The sequence below is a fragment of the Jaculus jaculus genome, chromosome 2, assembly GCF_020740685.1.
Source record: "Jaculus jaculus isolate mJacJac1 chromosome 2, mJacJac1.mat.Y.cur, whole genome shotgun sequence".
Classification (NCBI taxonomy): domain Eukaryota; kingdom Metazoa; phylum Chordata; class Mammalia; order Rodentia; family Dipodidae; genus Jaculus; species Jaculus jaculus.
This window is the reverse complement of record NC_059103.1, coordinates 115091903-115099703: the sequence shown is the minus strand read 5'-3', so window position 1 is coordinate 115099703 and position 7801 is coordinate 115091903.

Genomic DNA, 7801 nt, shown 5'->3' with positions numbered 1-7801 from the left:
CTCAGTACAAAAGACCAGCCAAATGGCTGAATATACATAATCTTGCTTACAAGTAGGTGTTGAGGTCTTGCTGCCTAAGGGCTTCTCCACACTCAATTTACATAATCTTGCTTACCTGTAGGCTGCTATAGTTTTGCTAATGTCTTGCTGCCAGAAGCCCAGAGCTATGGATACAAGTCCAGCGAAATGGCTCTGGACAATTCCCCCTTTTTTTATTTATTATTTTTATGAACCGGGCCCCACTGGGCCTCGGTGCAGAAAGACTGTGTCTGTCTTCCATTGTTCTCTACAACATTTAGGCCTTATCTGTCATTGGTACATGAATTTCATCATTCATGCCCTGTCTTAGGTTGACCTAACTCGAGAGAATCTTACCTGTCTTTGAGTACCTGCCTCTGCAGGGGCTTTAAGATAATGTCTCAGGAAACTGAAGTCGGGTCTGTTGCAGTATTCCATGTATTTCTGCAGATATCCATAGTGGATCTCAAAAGGCATTTAACGAGTATGGGCAGCAGACACAGAATGAGGAGACAGGAAACCTCATCAGGAGACAAAAGACAAACACCTGAAGCAGCAAAGCTTCTTATCCAAGAAGTGAGAGAATTCCATCCAGGCCAGGCCAACTTAAAAGCAGATATTAAGTCATCAGCAGCTTTAGCTGCATCAAAAGTAAGATGATTATTTTGCAAAGACAAAATCTCTGAATGTAACTGAATCAGATCCAAGGAAATATTATCATTATGCCAAATACCTCTTGGAGGCATTTTTATGTTTTCCCAACAATGTTGACTATCATTATAATTTTTAGAAGTAACACAGATCCATTGAAAATCTACATGACACTCCAAACGAGTTCTAACTTTCAACCCTAGGATCTCCTCACCCAAATATGTAACCTCATCATACAGAGCATCTATTTTTTCTTCCAGTTTTCTATCTATATCTACTTGAGTTCCTAGAGAAATAGAAACATTTTTGGATAAATCATTAACAAAATGTGCAGTTTGAACTTCTTGTGACAAAGCAACAACTGCGGTAGTAGCAGTAGCTAACAATGTAATAAAAGCTAGGATGCCCGCAATTACTAATCCTATCACTCTTTTTGGTCTACTTAAAGTATTCGTTACTTCCTGTAACACCTGTATTCCCTTGTCAGAATACCAAGGCCTCGTTACATTAACAGGAATCATGACAAATGCTGGTTGCTTAAAAATCATAACTCTATCAGAGGACAATTCTGAAACACAATTAGACAAAGTACAATTGTTACATGTAACATTGAGCATTTCCTCAGCCCATGTAATATTTATGTCTCCCATTAACATAGCATAGGGTGGAGTAACACAAGTCATGACCCTTCCCTTTGGGAGGGAAGAACTGTCATTCCTGGGGGAGGTGATGCTCACCCCTCCCATGGCTGAAGCAACTTTCCACAAGTCTGTTGGAAGCCCTCATCAGACCTCCAAAGTCCAGCAGAGAGTTCACCAGTCCAGTCATTGTTCCATTTACCATTCCCTTCTGCTCCAGGATTTCCTGACCAGTCCTTCATATGCCTTTTAGTTCCAGAGATGTTACACATGATGTAAGCAGTCCGAAAACACCTTTTCCAATGCAAAGACCTATTATACCAAGGCACTTGTCCCTTACAGGGGACAAAAGCATCTGGTGACTTGGATCCTCTCACTTGATTCCCTGAGGGGAGCCAAATAGAGACTTGTGAAATAGACCCTTGACTTGCCTTTTTCCCTTTATCTGCTGAATGCTTTACAGTCACATTCCTTGGTTGAATTTTTAAACATCCAGTTACTTCTGTTTTAGTTAGGCATATAGGAATACCAGTGCCATGACCAGTATAATTGACTCCAAATTTCTGATAAGACTGCTTATTCCTATTGGATGGCATGCCTAGTAAATGAGTATTGTTTACCAAGACTATAATTTCTCTATGTTCCCAAGTTACTGGGTGTAAGATGGGTGGATCAGGAACATAAGCTCACTGTGGATCATCAGGAGTTGAATCCACATCATCAGGAGCAGAGGCATCACTCTTCTGATGTTCAGTCCCTGCGAGCTGGACCAACCTCTCTGGCAGCCACCTGGCATTGTCAGCGTCCTGTGGGAAAACACAAACATGCCCTCTTCCCCATATTAATACTGGGCCGGGGCCATGGCATTGTCCATCAATGGGGTCCTTCCATCTAACCTGAGCATAAGTGTCCAGTGTTCTAGGATGCCATAATCTATCTGCAGCAGAATGACCAGATGCATCCACATTTAAAAAATTTAAAATAAAGAGTACATGATTTAAAGCATTCTGTGGTGACCAAGGATATAACTCCCCCTTTTTTATTTTTTGTAATTGATTTTTTAAAGCTCCATGAGCACATTCAACAATTCCTTGTCCCTGAGGGTTATAAGGTATGCCTGTTTTATGAACAATTGATCATTGAGCACAAAAGCGCTGAAAAGATTGACTAGTGTAACCTGTACCATTATCTGTCTTTATAATTAATGGCATACCTGCTACAGCAAAACATTTGATGCAATGTGCTATGACATGTTTAGTGGCTTCCCCAGTCTGTGCTGTAGCCATCAGAAATCCTGAGTAAGTATCAATGGACACATGAACATATTGTAATTTTCCAAATTCAGGAATATAAGTTACATCCATCTGCCACAGATGATTTGGTTTTAATCCTCTAGGGTTTATTCCTTACTGAGGAATTGAGTGATATTCAGGGCAGGTATTACATTGTCGCACAATTTGCCTAGCAGCTTCTCTAGTAATTTGAAACTGTTTTCTTAAACTTTGACTATTTTGATGATGTAAATTATGAGGTCTTTGAGCTAATTCCAATTGAGATATACCTATGATCTATGTGGCTTTATCTGCCATATCATTTCCCAATGCTAAATGACCTGGAAGGCCTGAATGAGCTCATATGTGACCCACAAAACAAGGATGAAAGCGAGCATTTATGCATCTCTGTATTTGACTAAACAAATCTTGCCCTTGAGTATTAGCAGTTTTAATACAAGACACAGTTTCAAGTACCTGTAAAGCTCTAGCAATATATTGACTATCAGTATATAAATTAAATGGATTTGCAATTAAACATTAAATACTGTAGCTACAGCTCTAAGTTCCACTATTTGAGCTGACGCTGGGGGAGTAAAAAGTAAATGAGACTGTTCTTGAATGACATATGCTGCTTTGCCATTAGAGGATCCATCTGTAAACACAACTAAAGCATCTTCAATAGGCTCTGCCCTGACTGTGCGGGAGAAAATGAAGGAATGAGAATTTGCACATTGCAACAACTTGTCTTTAGGGAAATGATTATCTATAATACCAGGGTAATTTGCAAAAGCAATAGCCCAAGAGTCCACATTTTGAAATAGCCAGTCTACTTGTTGCTTTGTAAAAGGAACCCCTATAATAGCTGGTTCCTTACCAAAATATTTTCTAGAGTTTACTTGAGCCATTTGAATTAAACAAGCCACTGCTTCATAATAAGGAGTTAACACTATAGCAGGAGAAACAGGTAAATGGAGCCACAATAGAGGTCCTTCTTGCCATAAAACTGTAGTTGGAGTGTGTTCAGTGGCCAGAACATGCAGCCCATCCCCGAGAATAATCTATATATTGAATTTGTTGTTTTTCAATAGCTTGTTCTATTAAGGCTAATACCTTACATCCCTCATCTATTAACTGACGTACAGACTTTGGATTTGGATCTCCTTTGAAAATGTCAAAGAGAGGCTTTAATTCTCTAGTACTAATTCTTAAATGAGGTCTAAACCAATTAATATCTCCCAAAAGCTTTTGAAAATCATTTAAGGTTCGTAACCCATCTTTCCTGAGTTGATTTTTTTGTGGGAATATGGTTTTTGGATATAATCTGTGTCCTAAATATGAATATGGTGGCTCAGTTTGAACCTTATTTGGAGCTATAATTAATCCTTGCTCTTTTAAAGCTCCCTGTAAATGCGAGTAAATTGTTAATAATAATCCCTCTTGTTTGAACGCCAAGAGAATATCATCCATATAATGAATAATATATACCTGAGGATAGGCCTGTCTAGTCTTTGTTACAGCTTGAGCCACAAACTTTTGACACAAGGTGGGGCTGTTAGCCATACCCTGGGGCAATACCTTCTAATTATATCTTTTCATGGGCTCCTTAAAATTGATAGATGGCACACTAAAGGCAAATCTTTTACAGTCTTGAGGAGCAAGAGGAATACTATAAAAACAATCTTTTAAATCTAATGTAATTTTATAAGTATCTTTAGGAATAGCAGAAGGCATAGGCAATCCCAGTTGCAAAGTTCCCATCAATTCCATTGTTTCATTTACCTTTCTAAGATCCTGTAATAACCTCCATTTTCCAGACTTCTTTTTTATAACAAAAATTGGAGAATCCCAATGTGAATTTGAAGGGGCAATATGACCGCTTTCAAACTGTTCATGTACTAACTGCTCTGCCGCCTGAATTTTCTCAGCAGTAAGAGACTATTGATCCACCCACACAAGGTCCCCACTCTTCCAAGTTATGGGATCTGCATGAGGTACAGGTTGTCCAATGACCCCCTCTAAAAATACCCCAAGCCTGCCCTTGGAGGCCTAGGTACTGGTGATACAGGTTCTAGCCACCCTTATCCATTTTTGCCCAAACCTTGAGTCGGCAAGAGCCCCTGACTTAACATTTGATTGAAAACTGTATCACTAGGACTATAAAGATAAATTCCTATACAACTCATGACATCCCCTCCCCACAGGTTTACAGGTAAACCTGGAACAATATATGGCTGAAAAGTTCCTCTATGCCCTTCTTCATCTCTCCATTGTTACAAATCATTGCTTTGTTCTGGGCTTTGAGTCTGTCCTGTTCCCTGCAACTGAGTCACAGAGAATTGTTTAGGCCAATTAGGAGGCCACTGATCAGCTGTAAGCACTGAAACATCAACTCCTGTATCTAATAAACCCTGGAACTTTCTACCATTAATATACAAAGTTAATTCTGGTCTCTGTGATCCAATGGCCTGGATCCAGTAAGAATGTGAAGAACCAAAACCTGCATCACCTCTTTTTTCCTTTTTACTAGCATTCTTAGTTTGCAATTGGGGGAGCAATATTAATTGTGCTAATCGTTGTCCCTTATTAATTACTGATCTTCCTCTAGGTGAATGGGTCATAACTTTAATTTCCCCTTCATAATCAGAATCAATCACTCCAGGTGCTACTAAAATTCCTTTCATGGTAGAGCTACTTCTCCCTAACAGTAGCCCAACAGATCCTTTAGGCAATGGCCCATAAACACCTATTGGTAAAGAATGCATTCCCATCTCTGGTGCTAATACTGTAGAGGTGGCAGAACTGAGGTCCAGTCCTGCGCTGCCTAGGGTTGCTCTGCAGAGGTCCTGAACGCATTGTTTTGCTGGGGGATAAAGTTCTGTAGTGCTCCATAACATTGTTGCAGGGCCTGGAGCTGGCCCCTCCTCCTGTTTCCCTGTGGGAGAAGATTCCCCATATAATCATATTTAGATTTACATTCATTGGCCCAGTGTTTGCCCCTTTTACACTTTGGGCCCAACTCTGGTTCCTTTCTGGGTGAATCATTCTTTTGCTTCTGAGGACATTGTCTCACCTGATGTCCCATTTTACCATATCCAAAACAACTCCCTGGGGGAGCATTTACTTTTCTCTTATTATCCTTTTGTTGCTGAAAAAGAACCTCCTTTACTGACTTCCCTTGAAGGGCAACAGCCAAAGCTAGCCCTTGTGTATAGAATGGACCTATGTCAGAACATAGACTAATGTAATCAGTTATGTTCCCCTTTCTCCTAAATGGCCTCAAGGCTGCTTGACAAGCAGAGTTAGCATTCTCATAGGTTAATAATTTTACAAGTGCAAGTACTGTTTCAGAATCTCCAACCAGTCTGTTAGCAGCCTGTAATAATTTATCCACAAAGTTTTGATATAATTCATCAGGTTCTTGTCTAATTTTTGACAAATCTTCAGTCCCCCTCCCAATAGATGGAAGTTTACGTCAAGCCTTTTTAGCTTGTGCATTAACCTGAGCATTTCATTAGGTCCCAGTGGTTAATCTGTGGTTTTAGTGCCTGAGCAATTGGGGTTGTATTCAGAAAGTCTTTGCCAAGACCAATATGTTGAAGGGTTTCCCCTACTTTTTCCTCTAGCAGTTTCAGAGTTTCCGGTCTGATGTTAAGGTCTTTAATCCATTTGGACTTATTTCTTGTGCATGGCGAGAGAGAAGAATCTATAAGCCTTTGGAATTTTGATAGGGATTGCATTAAATGTGTAGATTGCTTTAGGTAAGATTGCCATTTTCACAATATTGATTCTTCCAATCCAGGAACAAGGGATGTTTCTCCACTTTCTAGTGTCTTCTGCAATTTCTCGCTTGAGTGTTTTAAAGTTCTCATTGTATAGATTCTTTACTTCCTTGGTTAGGTTTATTCCAAGGTACTTTATTTTTTTTTGATGCAATTGTGAATGGGAGTGATTCTCTGATTTCATCCTCTGTGTGTTTGTTGTTAGCATATATGAAGGCTACTGATTTCTGTGTATTTATTTTGTATCCTGCTACATTGCTATAGGTTTTGATCAGCTCTAACAGCTTGCTAGTAGAGTCTTTAGGGTCCTTTATGTATAGAATCATGTCATCTGCAAATAATGATAACCTGATTTCTTCCTTTCCAATTTGTATCCCTTTTATGTGTGTCTCTTGCCTTATTGCTATGGCTAAGACTTCCAGTACTATATTAAATAAAAGTGGGGACAGTGGACACCCTTGTCTTGTTCCTGATTTTAGTGGAAAAGCTTCCCGTTTTTCCCCATTTAGTAATATGTTGGCTGTAGGCTTGTCATAAATAGCCTTTATTATATTGAGATATGTTCCTTCTATTCCCAGTCTCTGTAGGACTTTAATCATGAAGGGATGTTGGATTTTGTCAAGGGTGGGATCTAATTTTTATTTTACTTTTGGGGATTTTATACATATACATACATACATACATACATACATACATACATACATACATATATATATATATATATATATATAAAATAAGTTTTATCATTTTCACTCTTTATTACCCTTTTTTAAGTTTTTGTTTGTTTTGAGGTAGGGTCTAGCTCTGGTCCAGGCTGACCTAGAATTCACTGTGTAGTCTCAGGGTGGCCTCGAACTCATTGCGATCTTCCTACCTCTGCCTCCCGAGGGCTGGGATGAAAGGCATGCGCCATCATGCCCGGTTTCTTTAACCCCTCTTACTCCACACCTGCTAAATTCCTTCTCAGCTAGTGTTCTTTCTACTTTCATGCTGTGTGTGTGTGTGTGTGTGTGTGTGTGCACGTCCCACTGAGTTTAACTAGGGTTGCTTGTACGAGCATGGGTGGGGGTTATTTCCTGGAGTGGACAACTTCCTAGTGGTTCCACTGGTGAAGAAAATGCTTCCATTTCCCCCAGCAACCAATAACGCCTCTGGGACAAGTGGAGGAGGTCTCGTGAGCCCCTCCCCTTCCCGGACAGACGGGGACTGGGCCATCTCTGTGCGGGTCCATGCTCGCAGCCACGGCTGCTGTGGGCGCACAGTTAGCTAGTGGCCACGCTGTGTTCGGAAGACGGCGTCCCCGGCACTCATCCTTGGCCTCTGCTTCTCATGCCACCACCACTTCTTCCATGTGTCCTGAGCCCTGGTGGTGGTGAGGGGCCATGCAGACGACCCCTTGCGTAGGTCTGAGCACACACTAGTACCGTATACTCAGTGTTTT